Source organism: Lycium barbarum, chromosome 6, assembly GCF_019175385.1.
Source record: "Lycium barbarum isolate Lr01 chromosome 6, ASM1917538v2, whole genome shotgun sequence".
Classification (NCBI taxonomy): Eukaryota; Viridiplantae; Streptophyta; class Magnoliopsida; order Solanales; family Solanaceae; genus Lycium; species Lycium barbarum.
This window is the reverse complement of record NC_083342.1, coordinates 88,914,188-88,925,152: the sequence shown is the minus strand read 5'-3', so window position 1 is coordinate 88,925,152 and position 10,965 is coordinate 88,914,188. Positions and strand designations below refer to the sequence as shown.

The 10,965-nt window shown below is 28.6% G+C and overlaps 1 long non-coding RNA gene and 1 other non-coding gene across 2 annotated transcripts; both read right to left on the bottom strand.

Annotated features, from left to right (window-relative positions):
* Positions 1-3,068: 3,068 nt before the first annotated feature.
* Positions 3,069-4,314, bottom strand: LOC132599790 (uncharacterized). Its single transcript, XR_009567016.1, has 2 exons — positions 3,989-4,314; positions 3,069-3,292 (listed from the first exon to the last, which is right to left on the bottom strand). It is a non-coding gene; the product is annotated as an uncharacterized LOC132599790 (long non-coding RNA).
* LOC132601044 (small nucleolar RNA snoR130) lies at positions 3,470-3,587 on the bottom strand. The gene has a single exon (XR_009567491.1). It is a non-coding gene; the product is annotated as a small nucleolar RNA snoR130 (small nucleolar RNA).
* Positions 4,315-10,965: the final 6,651 nt, after the last annotated feature.

The following is a 10,965-nucleotide window of genomic DNA, read 5'->3' as shown; positions in this document are numbered from 1 at the left end:
AACACAAGCCCCCGAAAATCCCATAGGAGATACAAGTCCTGCACAATCACATACACAAGACAAACCGCCAAGAACTCGTAAGTCAACCACTAAAATTCGAAAACTTATGACTAAGAATAAGGAAAGACAAATAGCTAAATGTAATTTATGTAAACAAGAATTTGTTTTTAGGCAACAAACTAGTAAGGATGGTGGAACGGGTATACTAACGTGTCATATGAAAGCTAAACATAAGGATGTTTGGGGAGAGAAAACGGGTTCAAATGTGGGGGTATTCAAATGACGATAGACGCACGAACCATTTTTTTGCTATAACAAGAAAAAAGAGCATGTAGAAATAGCTAAAATGGTTGCTTTTGATGCTCTACCATTTTCCTTTCCTTCGGGTTTGGGGTTTGTTACTTATATTTAACGTTGTTATCATCCATTATTTGAGAGTATTCCTAAAAGTACTTATAGAGCGGATGTTATAGATTTGTATAAAAAAAATATAGATTTTATTTGCGCCATGTATTTAATTCTTTAAATTGTAGTGTTTCTCTTACCGCCGATTTGGATATTAGTCTTAACAAATTAGTTTTTTTGCTATTACATGTCAGTGCGTTGATGATAATTGGGTGATGCAAAAAAGAATTATAGCTTTTTTATATGATGAAGGGAAAGGTCGTCACGATGGAAAAATTTTAACGGATTCAATGTCTACTATTATGAGATTTTTTAACATTTATAGAAAAACACTTTGTATTGCTTTAGATAATGCTTCTAATAATACAAAGGCGATTGGTCTTTTAAAAAGGAAATTAAACCCTCCGCTAAAAAATATTTTTCATGTGAGATGTAGTTGTCACATTTTAAACTTAATTGTTAAAGATGATCTTGAGTGTTTTGAATATTCTATTCAAAAAGTTAGAAATACGATTGCGTTTCTTGTATGGAAAATGACCTTAGACCTAGGAAAATGAAAAATGGCCTTAGACCTAGGAAAATTAAAGTAGAAATTGAGACTACGTGGAATTACACTTACATTATGTTACAACAAGCATATGAGTATAGGATTCCTATATAACAAGTTCACAACCATTTTAATACAAATAGTGATGATTGGTTAAATATTACCGATTGGGAAGATGTTAAGGAATGTGTTGAACTCTTACAAAAATTTTATAATGCAGCTCTTGCTTTTTCTAGACAATTTTATCCCACGATAATCGAAATTTTAGCCTACTTAGCGAAAATAGCTAGAGTTTTACAAGAGTATAAAAATAAATCCGGTTATCAAGCGGCTATTTTTAATATGACAACAAAATTTAAAAAGCATTTTTTTCCCATCCCAACTTTATTTACATTGGGTTCTCTTTTAAATCCTTATTTAAAAATGTCTTATACTAGAGAATTGGTTAATCAAATTTATACCTTTTTAGAAGTTGAAGAGGAAGTTGAACCATCTTTAACTGAAGCCGAGCTCGCTATTGATGCCGAGTTTAGAAAAAATTTTAGTCATTATTCTAATTTGAAAGAAAATGCTACACCCGTTGCTCCACGCCCTACTACTTCTCAAAGTAGCAAAAAGGACTTGTCGGGTTTGACGCATTTAAAAGTTTTACATTCAAATCCAACTCCTTCTTATAATGCAAACTTTGATGAATATCACCTTTATTTGAGGCACCAAAATATGGATATCAACCAACTAGATGATTTGGACATCTTAGCATAGTGGAAGAAATACAAGGCGAGTCATCCGATACTTTCAAAAATAGCTCGAGATATCCTTACGGTTCAAATATCAACTGTGACTTCGGAGAGTGCATTTAGCCAAAAAAGACAACAAATTGGAGACCACTCATTATCCGAATTTAGGTTGTAAGTACTAGTGTGCATTTGCGATTGGATTAGATCGGAGCGACGCAATCAAAACTTAAAAGCGGTGGAAGGCGAAGAGGAAAAGATTGAAGATTTGATAGCAAGTGGAGTGAACCAATATGAAGACTTTGAAGATATCTCCATGACCGAATATGATATGGCGAATATTAGCCAAATGATTGACACTTTTTGATTTTATTATTCTACTATTTCTTTGCAACTCATGTATTATTTGCAAGTTAAAAAAAAACTACAACTTGCAAATAAATGTTATCCATAAATGAATAAAATATATGGCTCATTAAGCTTTCTTCTGTTTATTTATGTTCATATTTGTACTTATATTAAGTTAAAAATATACCTAAAATATACTAAGAATATACTTATAATATACATCTACTTAAATTAAAAACTAGAAAGTTATACACTTGAAAAATAACTAAAATATACTTATAATATAAATATGCTTAATTTATAAAATAGGAATTTATAAACTTAGAAAAAACTTAAGTTATAATACATATAACTAAACATATATAAGTATATAGTATACATATAACTTAAACATATATATATATATATATATATATATATATATATATATATATATATATATATATATATAAAAGTATATTCTTAGTATATATAATATAACTTAAAAGCATATAACTTAATATGTAAATATATAAACTTTACTTATAAGCTTATATAACATATATAAATACCTATAATATACTAATAAATACTATAATATATATACTATACAAAAAACAAAAACAAAAAAAAATTTCTAATGTTTTAGACCGATCCGGTTCCGGTTTCCATATTTGGAGCTAGTAAACCGGAACCAATGGCTGTTTTCGATTTTTAGATTATAACCGGTTATCAATCCAGTTCCGATTGAACCGGATAACAGGCTTACTTTTAGCATATCTAGGGAAACAATTTATTTTTCATGTTTTACTCATGGTATTAATTACTCATTTCAAATCATTTTTTCAAATGCATTAAAAATATGTAATATGAGTATTATGATAAATTATGTATTTCAGCATATCTTAAGGGTGTGCAATATTCATAATTAACAAGTGATTTTTTTAGCTTATGCACATCGTCAAAGAAAGTGTTCACTCCTAAAAAAAAATTATGAGCATTTTATTAACTTACTCCTGATTAAATGCCTAAATTGAATCAATTTCTTCTTGAAATTCTAAAGTAAGAATTACTTGAAATAAAATCAAAAACCTAAAACACCACTTATAATATGAAAGTGAGGGATACAATCTTTAATTTAAAGCTGTTCAAAAATCTTACTCGTGGAACTAAAACAGTTTGAAAGAGAGAGTAATAGATTACATAGATGAGGCGGTCAATTCCCTCACGCACAGGAACTCCAACACTTGGGGTTGAGGAGAAAAAAAAAGCTACAATCCTGTCAAACCGTTGCACAAACTTTTGGTGAAGGAAAATTAGAAAAATATTGAACACATTTTTGAAAACAAATGCGACCTAACCCTAGAACATTTGGTTGCCAATAGTAGTCCAAAACAAGAGCCGTCCATATTAACCAACTATAAATCCAATCAGGTTGAATTAAATAAAGATTGGTATCCCTCAGAATGCCTAGTATCCACATGGGTAAACAAATGCCATGGTTCCTCAACCTTCTTTATTAGCAAAAGGGAGCACCCACACATTTCAGATTACTAAATGTTTCATCACTGGGATCTCATACAGAAAACTAATACAAGATGGATACATACAACACTAGTAGCAAAGCTTTTGCAATAAAATTAAAAAGTATAAAAGTGTATCCACCTTGCTAAAACAAATATACCAAGGTTTTACAACGTTGGATTTATGAAAAAAAAAAATGTCCTACAACGTATTCTTCCAAAGACGAGGAAGCCAACCTATTAATAGCAAAGAAAACTTGAATTGAAAAACAATGAAAAGTTAAAATCTATTTTTTTTCTTTTTCTTTTCGAGTTTATCTGAAATGTCTATTTCAATTTAAAAAGTACTAGTAAACTATAATCCCCTAAAAACAAACCCCATACAATTGTACCACAGAAAGGGGGGAAAAAAAGAGAGAGAGAAACATAAAAATGGAGGGTGTACTGTATACCGGCGAAGGAGGATATTCGGGTCGGGTCGGCTGGGTAACGGCGCTTGTTATCAGTCCCTAGCCGATATGAGGTCTATATATAGTTGAACGGGTTTGTGCTTCAAGCCCTTCTATTTTGCCATATTTGTAGTTTTGCACCTGCACATTTTTAAGCACCTTGCCCGCTAGTCCATATATTATTATTTATTACTGTATTAGAAGAGTGGATTTGGTCGTCAACCACCCACTCTTTTAACTCACTATTCTAATATAGTAATAAATTAATTAAAATAATAAAAGAAATTGAGGTGTGATCCAAGTGAATAAGTAGGATACAATTGCAAAAAAAAAAAAAAAAGTGGAGTCCACGTGAAGCAGTAGGAGATAATTGGAAAAAAAAAATAGGATATTTAAATAATGATAATAAGTTCGAAAAATGGTAAAGATACGCTTAGAGAAAATTTAAAGGAGAGAAATTCAGGAAAAAAGAAATAATGATTTAAATCAAACACAAAAACCGCTAAAGAACTCATAAAACCAAAAGATTTAAAACTTATACCTTTGGGTAAGGATAAAAATGCACTAATTTTAGACACATGCGTCTCACACAACTAATGAGGAATAACATCAAGAAGACGAAATATAGACGATCAAGAAACGTATACACATATACTTAAAAAATTTAAGACTATAACAGATATATGGGAGAAGCGGACTAAGTAAAATAATTTATTGATATTTTCAATTAATTGAATTATAATACTTTCTATAATAAAAATCTTATAATTATATTATTAAAATGTACTCTCTCTGTCCTAATTTATGTGACATAGTTTGACTAGGCACGAAATTTAAAAAAGAAAGGAAAAATCTTTGAAAGTTGTGGTCTAAACTAAGTCATAGATATTTATGTGAATTTAAATCATTTCATTAAAGGTAAAAAGGAAAATTTCAAATTAAACATAAAAATATATCATTCTTTTTTAGACAGACTAAAAAGAAAAATGTGGTACTATTTTTTGTGTTGGGCCCGTGTTAGCACGGACTTTCATCATCTAGTTTAACTTATATAGAAGCATGAGTTTGGAGGTGGTATCGTCGTCCACCTCCTACTCATGCTTAACTTTATTAGAAGAGTCGGTTGATCTACTTTATCGTCGTCTGTCCTAGGCATTTATTTAAAGCCATTACCATTATTTACATAAAGAAGTCATGCCATTAACAGAATATTAAAAAAATGTGTTTATTAATATTTAAAAGATTTTTATATCTTTTAATAAAATAAAAGTAAATTACGTTTAAAGTGTAGGAAATTATTACTAATAGTCTGGTATATCTTATTAAGTAAGTTGTATTCATTTCTTATTAATAAGTTTCTAAAGATACATGCTTTAGAAATATTTATTCTCTATTTTAATCAAATGCGTGAATAAAGATATCCAAAGAAATATTTGTATTCTTTATTAAATTTAATAAAATAAATACATAATAGCTCTTATTTATAATTGTAATTTATTTTTAATAATTAAATTTTAATATACTTAGTACAAATATACCTCATAGGGTGAAGGTGTATAATTTTCGTAGCATAGGAGGTATAAGTGTTTGATTTTAAAATATAAGGGGTGTACCCGAAACTGAGTCATAATAAGTTCGTGAGAAATTAAAGCTAAACATAGAGAAAACTAAAAGGAAAAAGGTGGATTTAGATTGAACCCGTAAAACACTAAGACATGTGTACACATTCTTTAAAAAGGATTAACATACAGTAGTTGTTTTGTAAAAAAAAATTCTTCGTATTACATCCGGAGAGAGAGCAATTAGGAAAAAGGAATTATATGCAATTAATGGGATTTGAACCCTTCATTTCAATCGTGGAAGGCAAGGAGCTCGCCAAAGCTAGAGCTCAACCCCTTAGTCTGTACGTGAAAATATAGGATTATAACAAATGCTATTTGAATTGTCGACATGTTAGTTATTGGAGATTAAAATTTTTTTTGAGGGCATTTATTTAAGTCATTACATAAAGAAGTCATGCGTGGGGTCCTCAATGATGTAGTGATATTTTGCGTGGACCGGATCATTACTGCTCCATTTATATAAGCATAAAATAATAAATATTTACGGTAAGATTTTTTATTTATTTCATTCGAAAAACAAATTTCAGATATAAGGTATGATTAAATTTTACTTCCAAATTTGGTTATTATCAAAATTAATAGAATATTAAAAAAAATGTGTTTATTAATATTGAAAAGATTTTTATATCTTTTAATAAAATAAAAGTAAATTACGTTTAAAGTGTAGGAAATTATTACTAATAGTCCGGTATATCTTATTAAGTAAGTTGTATTCATTTCTTATTAATAAGTTTCTAAAGATACATGTTTCAGAAATATTTATTCTCTATTTTAATCAAATGCGTGAATAAATATATTCAAAGAAATATTTGTATTCTTTATTAAATTTAATAAAATAAATACATATTAGCTTCTTATTTATAATTGTAATTTATTTTTAATAATTAAATTTTAATATACTTAGTACAAATATACCTCATAGGGTGAAGGTGTATAATTTTCGTAGCGTAGGAGGTATAAGTGTTTGATTTTAAAATATAAGGGGTGTACCCGAAACTGAGTCATAATAAGTTCGTGAGAAATTAAAGCTAAACATAGAGAAAACTAAAAGGAAAAAGGTGGATTTAGATTGAACCCGTAAAACACTAAGACATGTGTACACATTCTTTAAAAGGGATTAACATACAGTAATTGTTTTGTAAAAACAATTTCTTCGTATTACATTCGGAGAGAGAGCAATTAGGAAAAAGGAATTATATGCAATTAATGGGATTTGAACCCTTCATTTCAATCGTGGAAGGCAAGGAGCTTGCCAAAGCTAGCTCTCAACCCCTTAGTCTGTACGTGAAAATATAGGATTATAACAAATGCTATTTGAATTGTAATGGTGTTTATGTAATAAAACTTTTATAATTTTGTTATCAGACCGACTCATTTTTTGTGTTGGGCCCGTGCTTGCACGGGCTTCCCATTATCTAGTAAAAGAAGCATGAGTTTGGAGGTGGTATCGTCGTCCACCTCCTACTCATGTTAAAAAAAAAAAAAAAAAAAAAAAAGAGAGAGAGAGAGAGTGGACCCCATATTAAAAAATCAAACAATATCCATGTAATTCCCAAAGTATCTCAATTAAGTCAATAATGGTGGGTTCATTGCCACATGCGTATCAATCCATTAGTAGGAGCAAATGAAATCATTGTACAGCAAAAAACGTGGACCCCATATTATTATTTTTCTTCAAAAGGTTAAGTAGTCAAACCATACAATTTTCGTTTCTTTTCTTATATTAGCTTGAGATCTAATCTAGATATTTAACTATTGTATTTGCTATTTCGCCACGTCATTTATTTGTTATGTTTACTAAAATAAATATATTTAAAATATTTAATTTTAAAATAAGATAGAATTGAATTACTTTTTCATTTTTATTCTTACTCTAATAAATGTAAAAAGAGATTAATGTCGTAAAAGAAAAATAATATTAAATGGAGATCAAATAATAAATAAGGTAAATTAGTCAAATTCTAGTTCTAATTGACGTTTCCTGAAGAAAAAAAAAACGTGCAAAAGACAACACGACAAGTAAAATGAGCTAAACCAAGAATATTCACCAAAAATTAAACAGTAGTAGTTCTTCATTTAAATAAAAATCAAATTTCTACTTTGTTTCGTTTTAAACATGTAAAATTAATTTATTAATTTGAACTAATGTAAATTTGATTTAATTTTAGAATTATCCAAATCAAAATTTGATAAAAACTAATAAGTATTGTTTAGGTTCAATCTACATACATTAACAATAGAATATTTTACACCTTTAAATTAATCGAATTAAAATTCAAGTTATCAACTGATGCTTAAATATTGCTATTGTTTTGTCTCAAAGAGGGGAAAATGGTTTCCTTTTAAACAAGTCTTCTCTTTTAAAAAGTATTAATAAATTTTTGCAAACTTTGTATTCGTAGCAAACATTAATATAATAAAGTTTTGGATACGGAGCACAAACTATAGTGTTATATTAATCGTGTTTTGAACATAAAACTTATTAGTAATATAAGTAAAAATATTCAAGCAAATTTTTATTTAAAAAGCTGACAAAATAATGAATAAAATAATTGCAATTTGAGAAATTATATAACCAATTAACATTAATAAGAACAAATTTTGAAATAAAAGAAAAATATATGGGTCTAAAAATTAATTTGATGTGTAACTATATAACATAAACTTTAGTAGAATTTAAATTAAATATTAAAGAAAATACATTTATGATGTGAGACTGCACGATAATATTTCACTAAATTGATGTAAATGATAAAAGTACTTATTAACAATATATCATTGTAATTATGAAAGAAGAACAGAAGCAAATATTGTATCATGCTAACAACATTTCTGCTATCTGTCGAGATAAATTACGCATTTGAATTATGCGCTGAACTTTCTAATTTTTATTTGTGAATGGTAAATAAGAAATGATTGATCTTCAGGAGAATAATATATAATGACTCACGGTTGTTGTATAAAATGCAATTCAATCTAAGAAGCAAATATATATCTTTGCAAACCTAATAAATTTATAGCATTAAGTGATAGTAAAAAGCAGATACAATGTTAGATTCTTTGTGCTTTACAACTTAAGAAATGAATGTTCTCATAATTAAAAAATAATAAGTTATGTTACTTTATTAAATTATACTACTAAAGTTTTGGTTAGGACCAGTAGAATGTAAAGATTTCAATGGAACAAAAACTTTGAGATGAAATGAAACCAAATAATTCCTGTACATACTTCTTCGAACGAAAATGTAGTCATACTAATATTATGTTTGTCGTTAGCCCATATTAGGCCTATTGGGCCCGTGCTTCATCTAGTCTTTTGTATGAATTGACAAATCAATCCTTGAAGTTGACTTAAAATGACAATTACCCGACCCATTTAATTCTGATGTATATGGAGTTATGGACTTCTCCCTCTCTCACATGGATAACGTTAACAAAAGTTTCCCTCCGTCCATTTTTACTTGTCCACTATACAAAAAATCAATGTTTACTTTTATTTTTTGGTTTGAAAAATTAAAAGATAATTTATCATTACTTTACCCTTATTATTAATTATTGGGTTGGAAATTTCAAAGAATTATTAATGGTTGAACAACCTTTAAAATATGTTTTCGTCTGCTTATTATTTAGATTCTAGTACTATGTGATTGTTTCTTTCATTCTGTTATCTTATTATCTTGCTGATATTACTGCTTATTAGTACTGTATATTATTACTGATGCTTGTTCATCTCTCCTTGAGCCGGGAGTCTATCGGAAACAACCTCTCTACCCGTCACAAGGTAGGGTAAAGTCTGCGTAAATTCTACTCCCAAACCCTCCTGTTGGAATTATACTGGATATGTTGTTGTTGTTGTACTAACCTTTAAAGCATGTTTTAGATGATTTATAATAATTAAGGGTGATTAGTAAAATTTCTATTTTATTTATTGCTCCTTAAGGAGTGTTCCAAGTCAAATATGAACAAGAAAAAATAGACAGAAGAAATAAATTGTTAAAGAGAATATTAGCATGGGAAGAATAAACAATATCTTAGTTAGGTTAATACTAGTAGGCGAGCTCCTTCCCTAATCCTAAATGAACACGAGATGCTTCGTGTATCAAGCTGTCCTTTAATGATAGTATCCAAGTTAACTTGTGTTAACGCTTAAAATTGGTTCGTTTAGGAAGATAGGTACGTTACCATTTTCATCAAAATATTTAGAATGTAAGACTCGGTCTTGCCATTTAGAAGGAGAATCTAACAGTTTGATTTTGTATATTATAAATATACGGTGTATTTTAAAGGGAAATTTGCAGGATTACCCTTCGCTGGAGGTGGTCTTTAATTTTTACCCCTCAAAATGATGGTCTTTAAATTCTGCCCTTCAAGCAGAATTTCTGCCTCAATGCAAAATTTGCATGGGCAGAAATTTTGCCTGTGCCCATGCAAATTCTGCCTTAAGGCCCAAATAGGCAAAATTTACATGGCAGATTTGCAAAATTCTGCCTTGCGATTTTTTTTTACTGAGCTGGGATTCGAACCCACAACCTCAGGGTGTTAGGCGAGGGGCAATACTTAAAGACCACCAATTTGAAGGGCAAAAATTAAAGACCACCCCAAATGAAGGGCAATCCGCGCAAAAAAAAAAAAAGTATTTTAAATGCTAAAGAGATTGTGTGGAGTCAATTTCTCAAATAGTCATTGAACTTGTAGACAAATCACACAAAATAACTTTTGAATTTTTTTGACAATAAGGTCATCAAATTATGTTATTGTTTCCAATAAAGTAAACCATTCCATTTTAGATGTAAGACCCCTTAACCCATATATAAATTATAAAATCTATTACCTTGACACCATTTTTCGATACTCTAAAATTCTTGTTCAAATTAATATTTTTCATATTTTAATAATAAAATAGAAATATTCAATGTAATATTTCAAGCTATAAGAATAAAACAATATAACTGTTTAAGTATTATATCAACTTATTTAGAACTATTTTGATTTTTTTATATTGCTCAAATCCAGAAGTTAAACATTTCACTCAATAGAAGTGCTTGGACATAATTGAGAGACATGAGACGTTATATAGATGCATGATGCGTGTTATTATTATTAGGTTGTAATAATTAGAATAAACTTCCTTTATTGGTAGCATATTTGAATAAATTTTATCAAGGATTTTTTTTTTATTGGATAACTACTTTGTAAAAATAAAAACATTTTTTACAATTAGTTGTATATATGCTTTCTAAAACTTAATATATTACAATCGAAATAATAAAACATTTTTTGTTCACAATTAGCCGTATAAAGCATTTTTATATTAATTATAATCTACTTATTTATAAAACTTAAATAAAATTACAATAT